Source organism: Nerophis ophidion, linkage group LG21 (assembly GCF_033978795.1).
Source record: "Nerophis ophidion isolate RoL-2023_Sa linkage group LG21, RoL_Noph_v1.0, whole genome shotgun sequence".
Classification (NCBI taxonomy): domain Eukaryota; kingdom Metazoa; phylum Chordata; class Actinopteri; order Syngnathiformes; family Syngnathidae; genus Nerophis; species Nerophis ophidion.
In genome coordinates this window covers 45,726,523-45,741,837 of record NC_084631.1, presented here as the reverse complement: position 1 = coordinate 45,741,837, position 15,315 = coordinate 45,726,523, and the positions used below count along the sequence as shown (strand labels likewise).

The 15,315-nt window shown below is 37.6% G+C and overlaps 1 long non-coding RNA gene across 1 annotated transcript in view; it reads right to left on the bottom strand.

The window, feature by feature from the left end:
* Nucleotides 1-1,533: 1,533 nt before the first annotated feature.
* LOC133540203 (uncharacterized) overlaps nucleotides 1,534-15,315 on the bottom strand; it is a 14,509-nt gene continuing 727 nt past the window's right edge. The window contains exons 2-5 of the long non-coding RNA XR_009803578.1: nucleotides 9,932-9,998; nucleotides 8,145-8,318; nucleotides 2,467-2,859; nucleotides 1,534-2,372 (exon numbers count right to left, since the gene is read on the bottom strand). This is a non-coding gene — a long non-coding RNA (uncharacterized LOC133540203). The remainder of the gene's footprint in view (nucleotides 2,373-2,466; nucleotides 2,860-8,144; nucleotides 8,319-9,931; nucleotides 9,999-15,315) is intronic.

Below are 15,315 nucleotides of genomic sequence, written 5' to 3'. Positions count from 1 at the left end.
ATTTATATAGCCCCAAATCACAAATGTCTCAAAGGACTGCACAAATCATTACGACTACAACATCCTCGGAAGAACCCACAAAAGGGCAAGGAAAACTCACACCCAGTGGGCAGGGAGAATTCACATCCAGTGGGACGCCAGTGACAATGCTGACTATGAGAAACCTTGGAGAGGACCGAAAGCAATGGATGTGGAGCGGGTCTAACATGATACTGTGAAAGTTCAATCCATAGTGGCTCCAACACAGCCGCGAGAGTTCAGTTCAAGCGGATCCAAGACAGCAGCGAGAGTCCCGTCCACAGGAAACCATCTCAAGCGGATCAGCAGCGTAGAGATGTCCCCAACCGATACAGGCGAGCGGTCCATCCTGGGTCTCGACTCTGGACAGCCAGTACTTCATCCATGGTCATCGGACCGGACCCCCTGTGGAGGGGGGGACATAGGAGAAAGAAAAGAAGCGGCAGATCAACTGGTCCAAAAAGGAGGTCTATTTAAAGGCTAGAGTATACAGATGAGTTTTAAGGTGAGACTTAAATGCTTCTACTGTATCAAATCTATGCAATGCAATAACAATAATAATGCAAATCAAATGTAATGCTTTTTAATGCCATTTTGTTGCTACTTCAAAAAATGTAATGCCCATGTGCGACTGCATTTAGTTGTTTTTTTTACATCATCAAAAGCTTCCAATGATCTGTATACACACAGTTGCAAGCATTAGACAAGTAAATGAGTTGAAAAGTTGACATGAACTGTTACTATCTAGTGTATTAGAATTGGATTACAAAGCTGTTTCATTGGAGAATGTATTTTTATTGATTTATTTTTGTGGAGTAGCATCTGGTGTTTTGACTGTGTGCGTGGCCGTAGACAATCGCTCAGTAAGAGGTTCGACTATCCAAAATATTAAAGGAGAACTGCACTTAAAGCCTCTAAACAAACATCCCATTCTGCATCAGATGATCAATATAATATACCCATTAGCCATTTATTTAGTTGTGTCTGTTTGAAACATGCTGTAAGTATATATATATATATATATATATTCTCTGAAATGATGACTTATAACAGCCACAAAGCATTTTTAATCAGGATACAATTTGTTTTCAAATAGTTCAAAGGTTTTATGGAAAAATAAATGAACATCATACTAGGATTGCAAATGATGCATGTGTTTGGAAATGGATGATGGATTTAAACATTTGAGAAAAATACAGAATAATATTGGTAAAAATGCCAATCAAATGCATTTGAAAAAAGCTATAGCAATGAAACATATTGCATTTCTTGTATTTACACCCTCTCTGTTGTTTCAAATGTTTACAGTAAACAGCAAGTATGTATCAAGTGTCCGGCAGCTGAAGGAACTTGTATTCATTTATTGTGGGAATGTCAGAGAATGAAATAGTTGTGGTCTGCTGTGAAAATGGCCTCTTTTGTCCATCCTAGGCTAGCGTAGATCACTTGAGGGAATTGCGTCACAACAGTTGCTAATGTTAGGCAAGTTAGCTCATATGTGTTGAAGTGGAGATGATTGAAATAAACGACTCCGTGTCGGCTCAGCTTCTCCATTATCCTGACATGGTGTCACAGTTAAGGACTACACGCCTACAGTGACCAAAGAATGGAAAAGTTGATGTTTCATTTTGCTTGATTGAAGCAGTGCTTTTGTCGTGTTCCCACCTTACAATACCTCTTGTATGCAGTTCAAAAAAGAAACGACTGTAACCTTCTTAAGTTCATTTTCCTTTACCGTTTGACATATTGACTGTCCGCCATGTCCTACAATCATATTCCCTTTTTTAAATGCCTCATTTAATGCTTTTTTATTGCCCTTTAAAGCCTTCATTTACGCAAAACCATTAATACACACAACCACACTTCAAGTTGATGGACATCAGACTATATTGCTCATCATAACGCTAGTTTGGAGTGGATAACAAATTGTAATGATGTAACATTCAGTTATGCTTCCAGTCTGCTGTAATCGAAAAGGGATCAACATTTCTCATATTGAACTTCTATTTCATTATTGTGACCCAATTTTGGCCTGAAAACACCCTCTGTTTGGGAAAACTTACTAAGGATTCCTTCCACTTTTTTCCGCTTAAGGATGCGCTTTGGTGTTCCTGCAGGTTTGTTTCCAGGGCGTCAAAAAGGGACAGCATTTTGACACGTAGAAAAAAGAGGTCCAAATAAAGGCCTACATTTGGGCTCTGCAGCATGTCTCATGGCAGCAAGGCGGAACAATGATATGAATACGCCGCTCTCAGGAAAGAGCTCTTGCTGGCCCGATTGTTGAGGAGGGCCGTCGCTGTATTTGTCTCCAACTAAGTCGCAGAGAGTTTGAAGTACTCTGACTTGGACCGGATCTGAAAGGGAAAAAAGAGCACAAACAATAGCAGAAGGAGAAAATGTGTTCAAAGTTGAAGTCAACAAAACAATGACATCATGAATGCTACTTACCTATTTTCAAGAGGACTTCTTCAATTCCTTCTTTTTCTGCCCACATTTTTTCCATCACATGGCGTCCATGATTTTTCTGCCTGTGGTTGATAACAGATAGTGTCCTCAATAGATGGGTTGCCTGCATCTCTCCTGTCTGGTGCCAGGAAAGCTGCCTTTTTATTCTCAGGTGGATTCAGGTAGCAAGCTATTGTGTACGCCGGGTGAAGGACCATAGGTGTGGACATTTGGTGATGGGCCAGCGGTGTGGGGATGGGAGGGGTGTACAGCCTCCATAGAGTGATCAAACTTGGCTGCTGAGGCCATTGGTTGATGGGCAGGATGCATGGTCTTCGTAGGGAAATGGACCTTTGATGTGGAGACCATATGGCAGGGGTGTCCAAACTTTTTCCACTGAAAAATCAAAGCAAGCGGGGGCCATTTTCATATTTTTGATTTGAAAAACCAATACAATATATGTATCAAAAATATACATTTAGGCCTCCACTCAGTTAGGGTTTTGGTCAAAAAAATATATTAAAAATGTGTCATTATTCAGTATTATTAGTATTGTTTTCATTATTATTCATGTTTTAAATCTCTAGATCAACATTAGGGAAAAAATGGAAAAAACAGAAAATATGCAATATTTTCATCCAATAACTTTTTGAGGTGGAATATTTGAGATGATATAATAATTAAGCCTTCATTTTGGATTTTGATTCATTATTATTTTTGGAGCAATGACACTTCAAAACAAATCACACTAAAATAATTGGGGATCAAAAAGTATCCTACTCACTAAAGTGTTATAAAATAAATCATACATTTTTTTACTGTCGATGCATCAGTGTTGTCGGGTCTCCCACTAATTATCATTCAGATTAACCAGGAATTGAGATATTGCACAGGCAGCCCATGCATACTGTGCCCTCTGGGCAACAGTAGCAATGAAATGCCCAGTCACTTAGGAGTCTGGCCGCATAGTCGTTATAGCTGTTCAACCAACCTTTTTAAGTTACGGTTGGGTAGTTAACATGGGCGCCGATTGCATCGAACCTTGATAGCAGTTCAGCAAACCATTTTAAGTTACAGTTTTAACAAGTACCAAACGTTGAAACCGTGAGTCAGGATGGTGTGTGGAAAAGCTAAATCCCCGTGTCAGTCTCCCTGATAATAAAATTGTGAAAGCAAACTTTTTGATGAATGCTCTATTAAAATGTGATATTCGATATTGGTTTTACCACTGACCGGTGATTTTAATATGCTGCCCAGAAAGTGAAGTAGACCGTCAATGTTCTATTAATAGCAAAACCCTTGGACTCTGAAAGTTGTAACATGTTGAAAAGAGTAGTCGCTGCAAAGAAGGCTTTGTAGAAGCAAGAATTTTGGAAAATCCTGGACTTTCCTAAATGGTGTAATAGGTTAAAAAATGTGGAAACATTGTATTGTTGTACTTTATTTGTAGTTATTTTCCTTTTTTATTAACATTTAAAAGTAAATGAGGCCATTCCTGAAGGAATTGTGTACGAACGCTCCAATGCTGGGAGACTGACACAGGCATTTTGCTTTTACACACACCATCCTGACCCACGGTTTCAACACTTGGTACTTCTTAAAACCGTAACTTAAAAGGGTTGGCTAAACAGCTACTAAGGTACGAGGCAATTGACGCCCATGTTAACTACCCAACCGTAACTTAAAAAGGTTGGTTGAACAGCTATAAGGACTACGCAGCCAGTCTGCGGCCGGGCAGACCTTCGCTGCTGTTGCCCGGAGGGCACAGCATGCATGGGCTGCCCGGCGGCCGGGCAGACCTTCGCTGCTGTTGCCCGGAGGGCACAGCATGCATGGGCTGCCCGGCGGCCGGGCAGACCTTCGCTGCTGTTGCCCGGAGGGCACAGCATGCATGGGCTGCCCGGCGGCCGGGCAGACCTTCGCTGCTGTTGCCCGGAGGGCACAGCATGCATGGGCTGCCCGGCGGCCGGGCAGACCTTCGCTGCTGTTGCCCGGAGGGCACAGCATGCATGGGCTGCCCGGCGGCCGGGCAGACCTTCGCTGCTGTTGCCCGGGCTCCTTGTGTTTTCTTTCTACTTACTAAATATATCATTTCTGTTCCAAACAGCATCACTGATGTCAACGGCAACATTTGATGATCATTTGAAAAATTAAAAATCCTGCGGTATAGGCATCTTTGGCAGGAGGTGTCTTCTGCCAAGGCATTTACTCTCCTGAAGGAATAAATAAAGTAGTATCTAATCTAAATTTATTGATGTCTTGGACAATTTTTCAATCGGTGGAGAATTGTTGAAGTAATAACATGTTGAAATGACAAATTGTAATACGGAATTTCGGGAAAACAGAGAATTTTTCCACTTCTTATGCAGAAGAAAGCTTCGACGGTGGAACAGTTAAAACGCGTTGAAAAATGTGGAAGGAGTAGTCGCCAGAAAAAGCTATAGCACAAGTATTGTGCGGCTGAATCAAGTTCGTTTTTGGGAATTTTTGCGTAAGGCCCCCCCCTTACGACATTCTCGAGAATTTCTTTTTTCCAAAATTATGCATTTTCCGCCCTTTTTGGGTTTTGTCAGCACTTCTGAAGAGGTTTTGAAACATTTCCTACAACTATGACACCAGTATTGTGCGGCTGAAGAAAGTTCGTTTTTGGGAATTTTTGCGTAAGGCGCCCCCCTTACGACATTTTCGAGAATTTTTTTTCCCAAAACTATGCATTTTCTGCCCTTTTTGGGTTTTGTCGGCACTTCTGAAGAGGTTTTGAGACATTTCCTACAACTATAGCACAAGTATTGTGCGACGGAAGAAAGTTCGTTTTTGGGAATTTTTGCGTAAGGCCCCCCCCCCCTTACGACATTTTCGAGAAAAAAAGTTTTCCAAAAATATGCATTTTCTGCCCTTTTTGGATTTTGTCAGCACTTCTGAAGAGGTTTTGAGACATTTCCTACAACTATAGCACAAGTATTGTGCGGCTGAAGAAAGTTCGAAGGTGGAATGGTTTGAATAGGTTAAAACTTCGAAAAGTTGTATTGTTGTATCTTTATTTGTCATTATTTATTTTTTTTATTAAACATTAAAAACTAGATGAGGCAATTCCTGAAGGAATTGCGTGTGATTGCTCCAATGCTGATGATGAACTGAAATCCCGAAAATATTTTAGCATTGTTGAAATCAAGCACACGATTCCTGAAGAGTCTGAAAATTTTGAAGTTGGAACAGTTGGAATCAGATGGAATAAGTGGAACTTTGAAGGATGTCCCATTGATTTCAATAGGAATTTCCCCAAAACTTAGTCCATGAGTACTGTGCCTATTAGCAATATTAGCAATGACCTGCTAGTCCTTATACTTGTTCAACCAACCCTTTTAAGTTACGGTTTGGTAGTTAACATGGACTACGATTGAAACCGTGATTCAGGATGGTGTGTGGAAAAGTTAAATTCCTGTGTCAAATGTCCAGACCACAAACAACAAGATTAAATAAATGTCTGTTGAAAAGTAATACTGAATTTGTCATTTGACTGGGGGTTCTGTTTGATTGATTTGTCAAAAAGTCTTTGACAATAAAGAAGACTGCCTATGTCCAGTGTAGATTAAAGTCTTGACATTACCTGACCTGTGTGATTGTTAGTGATGGGTTGATGAGGCGTTGCACAGCCTTTTGACACATTTATAAACTGTATTGATCCTGTGTCACTAAATACTGACATCTGCTGGACATTAAAATTCCCTACAGGAAAGGGCAGGGCAGGGCAGCTGTTGCCCGGTCTCCTTCTTTATTCGCTCTACTTACTAAATATATAATTTCTGGTCCGAATAGCATCACTGATGTCAACGGCAATATTTGATGATTATTTGAAAAATAAGAAATCCTGCGGTATAGGCATCTTTGGCAGTCTGCTCTTTGTAGTTTTACATTTAATCAGGAGGTGTCTTCTGCCAAGGCATTTACTCTCCCGAATGAATAAATAAAGTAGTATCTAATCCAAATTTATTGATGTCTTGGACAATTTCTCAATCGGTGGAGAATTGTTGAAGTAATAACATGTTGAAATGGCCGCAGGTGTATAGAATCAAGCACTTAGGCATGGAGACTGTTTTTACAAACATTTGTGAAAGAATGGGCCGCTCTCAGTGATTTCCAGCGTGGAACTGTCATTGGACGCCACCTTTGCAACAAATGCAGTGGCGAAATTTCCTCGCTCCTAAATATTCCAAAGTCAACTGTCGGCTTTATTATAAGAAAATGGAAGAGTTTGGGAACAACATCAACTCAGCCACCAATTAGTAGACCATGTAAACTGACAGAGAGGGGTCAGCGGAGAAATGACGGTGTGGTGTTGCTTTTCAGGAGTTGGGCTTGGCCCCTTAGTTCCAGTGAAAGGAACTTTGAATACTCCAGGATACCAAAACCTTTTGGACAATTCCACGCTCCTAACATGATTGTGCACCACTGCACAAAGCAAGGGCCATAAAGGCATGGATGACAGAGTCTGATGCAGCTGAACTTGACTGGCCTGCACAGAGTCCTGACCTGAACCCAATAGAACACCTTTGGGATGAATTAGAAAGGAGACTGAGAGCCAGGCCTTCTCCACCAACATCAGTGTGTGACCTCCCCAATGCGCTTTTGGAAGAATGGTGGAAAATTCCTATAAAGACACTCGGCAACCTTGTGGACAGCCTTCCCAGAAAAGTTGAAGCTGTAATAGCTGCAAAAGGTGGACCCACATCATATTGAACGCTATGGGTTAGGAATGATATGGCACTTCAAGTTCATATGTGAGTCAAGGCAGGTGGCCAGATACTTTTGGCAATATAGTGTATTTGTTGGCGGCGGTGGTTTGCCTTGGAATAATCCACTATTTTGCATAAATGGCTGTAAAAAAACATGAAATGCAAAACATTCATGTTTAGAATGAGTGTTGTCACAGTTCCACAATTAACGAATGTACTTTTAAATTCACTATAAATTTACAAGAATATTGGTCAATATTATTACATATGTAAATATATATTGTAAAACATTAATTAATTATTGAATTCACTACTTCTATTGAAAACTGCTTCAAACTGTCAAGTATTTAAAGAGGTCCTATTATTCGAGAACCACTGGACCAGGATGGCGCAAGCGGGGATCGAACCTGGAACCCTCAAGTTGCTGGCACGGCCGCTCTACCAACCAAGCTGTACCGCCCTTTAAAATGGTAATACTAACTGTGGGGTGTTTTACCGCGGTTATCATTAATACCATTCATGGTTACATCCCTAGAGTGATTTTAGATGTGGGAGGGGCCCACAGATGCACTCGCTGGTCACATGCATTCATGGTCTACAAAAGTCTTTCCAATGGATGAGTCACTTTTTGGAAAAAGAGGTCTGATTACTCAATATAGCAAGAAAGTGGTTACGTTGGCAACACTGATCCCTTCCTGCTACATGGTCTTATGCTCTGGCAGACCAAGTGAGTTACAAGGTGTCTATGAGCAATTTTATGGGAGACACTTGACATGGAGGTGATCATCTTTAGCCCGCTGTTCCTCCACAGCCAACCCGCTGGGCATCCTCATCGCCAACATGGCGTCTCCAAAGATCGCTCGCACGGCACAACTCCCACTTTTGGTGAGTTATATAGAATTACTGAATAGCTGATTAAAGGATCTCAAGGTAAAAATAAATGTTCACCTGTCATCCTTCAGATGTTGGTCTATGCCGTTGTTGCCTGCGTCAGCTGTTTCCTCGTCACCATGGGCATGCGGTGCAGTGCCCCCCCCCCCCGACGCCGCCATCGGCCAGCGCAGAACATTCCACCTCGGAACCCTTCAGACATGGCTTCAAACTGGTAGGAAACATCCTGCACTGCAAAAAGTCAGTGTTCAAAAACGAGAAAAAAACAAACTAAAATTAGGGGTATTTAGCAATATTATCTGCCAATAAAAGAAGAAGGTTTATCTTGTCAAGACTTTCCAAAACAGGTCAAATTAGCAAACCTCTATGGACCAAAAAATACCTTAAAATAAGTATATTCTCACTAATAACAAGTGCACTTTTCTTGGTAGAAAAAAAGAGACCTTTTTCCTCAATATGTTGAAGAGTATTCTTACATGAAGTAAACGCTAAGGCCATTATCTTGACGTAACGATATGCGTTCGGCATCATGATTTTTTTTTTCATGCTTGAAGTAAGACATATTTTACTTTAAAAAAGCAGTTTTCTACTTGTGCTGATGACACAGATTTGCAACAGTTGATATTCTAGTTTCAAGCATGTCTTACTCAATATAGGTCATAAGAGTGTGGTACGCCAGCTGCACCGAAGCAGACAAACAGGCGATTCAGAGGGTCATAAAGTCTCCACAAAAAATCATCGGCTGCCCCCTGCCCTCCTTGAAGGATTGACATAACTCCCGGTACCTCAACAAAGCAAAAAGCATCACCAAGGACAGCACACACCCCGGCTTCCACCTGTTCCACCTGCTACCATCGGGCAGGCGCTTCAGGTGCATCAGAGCCAGAACAAACAGACTCAGAGACAGCTTCTTTCCCAGAGCTGTCACCATGTTGAACTCTAACTTAATAATAATAATAATAAAAATAATAATAATAATAATAATAATAATAATAATAATAATAATAATTCACCTCTATACAATATCCTACCCTAATACCCTACTGTGCAATACTACCCATCCATCCATTTTCTACCGCTTATTCCCTTCAAGTGCAATACGTCCGACACTGATTATTATTTATTACTTTGGTACTCTTGTCTTGTTCTGTATATTGTACAGTATTTTGTATTTCTATAGTGTTTTGTATATTGTACAGGATTGCTTCTTATTTTTATTGGATTGTAGTCTGTTTATTTCAATTGATAGTTTTTCCTTTATTACCTCTCGTGCCCATATTTGTTTCCACTACCGCACCTTAAGTTGGAGTCCTTAATCTCGTTCTATGCAAATATAATGACAATAAAGTCCATTCTATTGTATTTTATTCTATTCTATAACATCTCAGCAACAAGCTGTAATATCTTACTGAGATCATTTAGGAGCAAAACCCTTAAAACAAGTGAAACACTAACATCAAATCTGCTTAGTGAGAAGAATGATCTTATCAGACAGAAAAGAAGCAAATATCACCCTTATTTGAAATATTTCATCTTACTTTTTTTTTTGTGCAAATATATTTGATTTGATTTTACAGTTAAAATGACAAACAGTCACATCCACTCATACACACACACATACACACTTGAGGAGAGAGGTGCACATGAACTTTAACAACTCAAGGTTTACAGTACAGACATTATAAGAAAATATACCCAAATATTGTATATATATATATATATATATATACACATACACACACACATATATATATCCATACATATATATATACATATATCCATCCATCCTGCTGCGGCTCACGATCAGCAGGCTATCCAGATCACAGCAAAATGGATGAACATACCTCGGCATCAAGGATCCTCAGCAAGTGTTCACAAGATCACCTCCCGAGGGCCTGTCCACCGTACACACTTAGAGGGGAAAAAAAGGAAAAGTTACAGGGCTTGATCAATACAAAAAAAACTGAACAAAAAAGCAAGTAAACCATGACAAAACCATATCAGAAGTGACACAAGAAAAACAAGTGTAGTGTTGAATCAGTACAAAAGATAATAACAATAAAGATAAAAAAGGAATACAACTACAAAAAGATGGCAGTTTAGTTTTTCTTTAAATGTCTATAAGTTATGCTTCAATATATGTCAGTAAAGGTTTCCAGGTTAATTCCCATTTGTTCATATTTGTAGAGTTTATAAATCTTATTTTTTCAAGAGTCATTACATTCACAAGTTCATTTAAGCAGTTCCTGAAGTTGGGTGCAGATAGACTATTCCAGTCTCTGAGAATGAGTCTTTTGGCCAAAACCGTCCCAAGCAGCAACACACTTCTAATATGTTTTGGAAGCTTTTGTGTTTCTGAAGACCACCCAAATAAGATCATATCCCTATCAGGGACAATTTGTCTCTGATATACCCCCGAGTAAAAAAAGAAAATGCTGGACCAAAATGATTGAATAATTGGACATCCCCAAAAGGAGTGAGACAATGATCCTTCAGCAGATTTACATTTATCACAAAGTGGAGATGTATCACGATAAAATGTGTGTAATAAAACTTTGGAATAGTAAAAAGGATGAATCACTTTAAACTGTATGAGCCTATGTCTGCTGTTAATTGAGCACTTGTGAATTTGAGAGAGTGTCTGTTCCCATTGCTGATTGGGTATTGTTGTTCTTAGTTCCTGTTCCCATGCTCTTTGAACACTGTCTGCTGATGTCATGGACATAATGAAGCAGCTGACAAATTTAGCGATAGACTTTTTACTTGTGGGTGGTAAATGTAATACTTCTAAAAGAGGATGTTTTTCATTTACCAGCTGAGACTTTGAAATGTTTTCTTTGATAAATGTTTTTACCTGCAAATAGCAAAACCAACTGAATTGGGACAAATTAAATTTGATTCGCAATTGCTCAAATGACACAAGACTTTCCTCGACATAAATGTCTTTGATGCATTTAATTCCATTTGAGTACCAGTCAAAAAATGTTGTATCTGTTATCGATGGAATAAATGCATGATTGCGATATATTGGTGAATACATAGTCACATTGGAAATATTCAATTGTTTTTTAATTTGAGAAAGAATTTTGATAGAATTTCGTACTACAACACTATGACGTATTGATTTAATTGAAGAGACTGGTTTAGTCAAAAGTAGCGATAGCAATGATGTATAAGGTTTCACTAATGACTGCAGTTCCAATTTCAGCCATAAGGGAGCAGAATTAAGAGATTCATTATTTGGGGACCCCATCTTCCAATAGGTCAATGCGTTCAGATTTGATGCCCAATAATATTTTTTGAACATTGGAAGATCCAGTCCCCCTTCCTCTGTAGATCTAAATAAGTGCTTTTTGGATATTCTGTGTTTTTTACATCCCCACACAAAATCTAGAACTAAAGATTCAAGTTTTTGGAAAAAATCTACAGGAATTACAATTGGTCAATTTTGAAAAAGATAAATACATTTTGGCAAGGTGATCATTTTGATAGCATTCACCTTGCCTAACATAGAGAGAGGTAGGGTCTTCCAATACTCAATACACACTTTCAGTCTCTCAAAGGCTTCAATAAAGTTCAACTTTAGTAATGATTCATCATTTTGAGATATTTTTAAGCCAAGATAGGATATGTAATTTTCTGCGACTTTAACTGGATTTTGACTGATCTCAACATGATCTCCTAGGAACATAAGCTCACTTTTGGACCAGTTTATTTTATAACCAGATATTCTACCAAAAGAGTCTACATATTCTAAAAGAAGTGGTAGTGCAACTTCTGGCTCAGTAAGTGTAACAAGTACATCATCTGCATAAAGTGAGATGAGACTCTCTGATGAGCCCACTGAAAATCCTTTAATATTAGACTTCATTCTTAAACCAATAGCCAGTGGTTCGAGGGCCAAATTGAAGAGTAAGGGCGAAAGGCAGTCACCCTGTCTCACTCTGCGGTGTAATTCAAAACTATCCGATATTACATTATTAGTTATGACATATGATTTTGGTGCAGAATAAATGATTTGAACCCATTTTATGAAATGTTCTCCCAATCCAAATAATTTGGGAACATGAAAAAGATAAGCCCACTCAATTGAATCAAAAGCTTTATGAGCATCCAGAGTCAGGACGGCAGCCTTTTTGTTTCCTGTGCAGTCAGAGTACAATACGTTCAGTAATCTCCGTACATTGCCAAAAGAAGGTCTGTCCGGGATGAAACCCACCTGATCTGGATGAATCATTTCTGTTATGTGGTTGCGAGTACCTTAGTTAGAATCTTATGGTCTAAATTGAGCAGGGAGATAGGTCTATAATTGGCTGGATCAAGTGGATTTTTTCCCTTTTTTGGTATTATACATATATGGGCTTCATACAAAGAACTTGGAAGTTTGTTGTTCACAAAAGAATCATTTAACATTCTAAGTATTATAGGGGATAGTATTTCACTGAAAGCTTGATAAAACTCCGCACCAAATCCATCTGGACCAGGGCTTTTATTCAAGGAGAAAGATTTCAGTGCTTTTTGCAGTTCTTCAGTTGAAATAGTGTTGTCTAAAGAATTCTGATGATTTGGACTCAGTTGAGGTAAGTTTAATGTGGTAAAAAAATCATTGAAATCATTAACCGATATAGCTGAATTAGATTGATATCATTCTGAATAAAAGTCTTTGAAGACATTATTGATATCCTTTAGATCTGTACATGTTTCACCTGTTTTTGAGCATATTTTGTGAATAGCAGCTTTGGCTTGATCTCCTTTGAGCTGTCTAGATAGAAGTTTTTGTGGTTTATCGGATATTTCAAAATGTTTTTGTTTATTTTTCAGCAGGAGTTTAGATACTTCCCCATGAAGAAGAAGAGAGTTGTATTCATTTTTCAGTTCCAGCATCTTATTGTAATCAGACTGCAAAAGAGAATTTATATGAATTTTTTCCATTTCTTTTTCTAATTCTCTCTGCCTTTTTCTTGTTTCTCTTTGTTTTGAGATTTCAAATGAAATGATATATCCTCTCACAGTAGCTTTAAGAGCTTCCCACAATGTGGAGTCTGAGACCTCTCCGTTATCATTCACCTCAATAAAATCTTGGATAATCTTGTTTATATACTCTTTAAAATCTTCAGATAATAATAGTTGTGGATTAAATCTCCATTTTTGTTTGATTTTAAGGAGATCAATTTGAATCTGCAAACTCCCAGGACTGTGATCTGAGATGATTCTACTATGGTACTCAGGATTACTGACATTGGAGAGGGCAGAGGCTTCCACTAAAAAGTCATCAATTCTCGTGTAGGAATTGTGTACAGCGGAGTAAAATGAATACTCCCTTTTATTAGGGTGTTTTACTCTCCATATGTCTATGATATTTCTTGATCTCATAAGATTATTAATAGTTTTAGTTGAGTTAGCAATGACATGAGATTTAGTTGACAATCTATCTAAAGTGGGGTCCAAAAGGCAGTTAAAATCACCACCAATGTAGATATGAGAGGAGCTATCATCAGGAAGTAGACCAAAGACTCCATGATAAAAGTTGGAGTCATCAGTGTTTGGTCCATAGATATTCCAAAAAGTTACTGGCTAGGATGTAATATGACCATTCAATAAAATAAATCTTCCATTAGGGTCAATTATTTTTGATGTAAGTATGAAAGGCACATTTTTATGAAATAAAATAGCTCCACCTCTAGCTTGTGAAGTAAAGGGTGCGTGATAAACCTGAGATATCCAGCTTGTTTGAAGTTTGTGTTGGTTGTCTTTACAGAGATGTGTTTCTTGTAAGAATACAACATCTGCTTTTAATGAATTTAAATGGGAAAAAACCTTCCCTGTCAAGCTATATTTCTAACAAAGACAAATCATTATTTCTTCTAGATTTTCCAGAACAACATTTTTAAAAAAGAAATTCAAGACTTTGAAATAAGATTGAAATTGGATTCTACAGATTTTCTAGATTTGCCAGAATAATTTTTGGGGAATTTCAATCATAATAAGTGTGAAGAAATATTTCACAAATATTTTTCCTTGTAAAAAACAGAAGCTAAAATGGAGAATTAAATTAAAATGTATTTATTATTATTTACAATAAAAAATAATACATTTATTTGAACATTGATTTCAATTTTCAGGAAAGAATTTAAAAGGTATATGTGTTTAAAAATCCTAAAATCATTTTTAAGGTTGTATTTTTTCTCTAAAATCGTCTTTCAGAAAGTTATAAGAAGCAAAGTAAAAAAAATAAATGAATTTATTTAAAAGCAAAGTAAAAAAATAAATGAATTTATAAACAAGTGAAGACCAAATCTTTAAAATATTTTCTTGGATTTTTTAATTCTATTTGAGTTTTGTCTCTCTTGGAATTAAAAATGCCGATCAAAGCGAGACCAGCTTGCTAGTAAATAAATACAATTTAAAGTATTTTTTGCCATTGCTCTAAACAAAAAATAATGACAAAAAAAAAAGCCATGTTATAATTAATTATTTTCAAAGCTACAATTAGTTCAAAATATTCACTTTAAAATGTTTTATGCGGTAAATATTGCATATATTGTGCAGTTGCCATATAAAAACCAAGTTTTCTTTGACAAAAGAGCATAAAACAAACAAAATAATAGTTCAAATGTAAAATCAACAGATATATCTGAAGTTGATCTCGTAACTTAAGTTATAAAAAAAAAAAACCTAATAAAAATGTATCACTTTCTGAGTGGAGCACCTTTTTGATCCCAAATATATTTACTGGTATTTTATTTATCTTTTCACTGTGATGACTCCAAAATAATAAAGAATTCAAATCAATGGTGTCCTGAATTATTGATCTTTTAGGGCTCTAATTACTAAATACTGCATATTTCTGTTTTACTATTAAAAAAACAAAGACGTTTTTGACAGAAATGCCATAAAACCTTTTTTTTTTTTTAATGTTGATATAAAGATTTACTGTAAGCATTAAATAAAATATAAAACTTTGACTTATTTTTAACATGTTATTAACTGAGACCCTTTATGGTCCCCGGGACCCATAAAGGTAAAATAATCTTTAAAAATCTATATACCGTATTTCCTTGAATTGCCGCAGGACATATAGTATGCGCCTGCCTTGAATTACTGCCTTCGCAAAATAATTAGTGCATGCTTAGTATTACCGCCTGGTCAAACTGGTGACACTTCCCCTGTCATCATTTTCAAAATGGAGGAGGCTGATTTCAATAACGGTCATTTGAAATCGCATAAA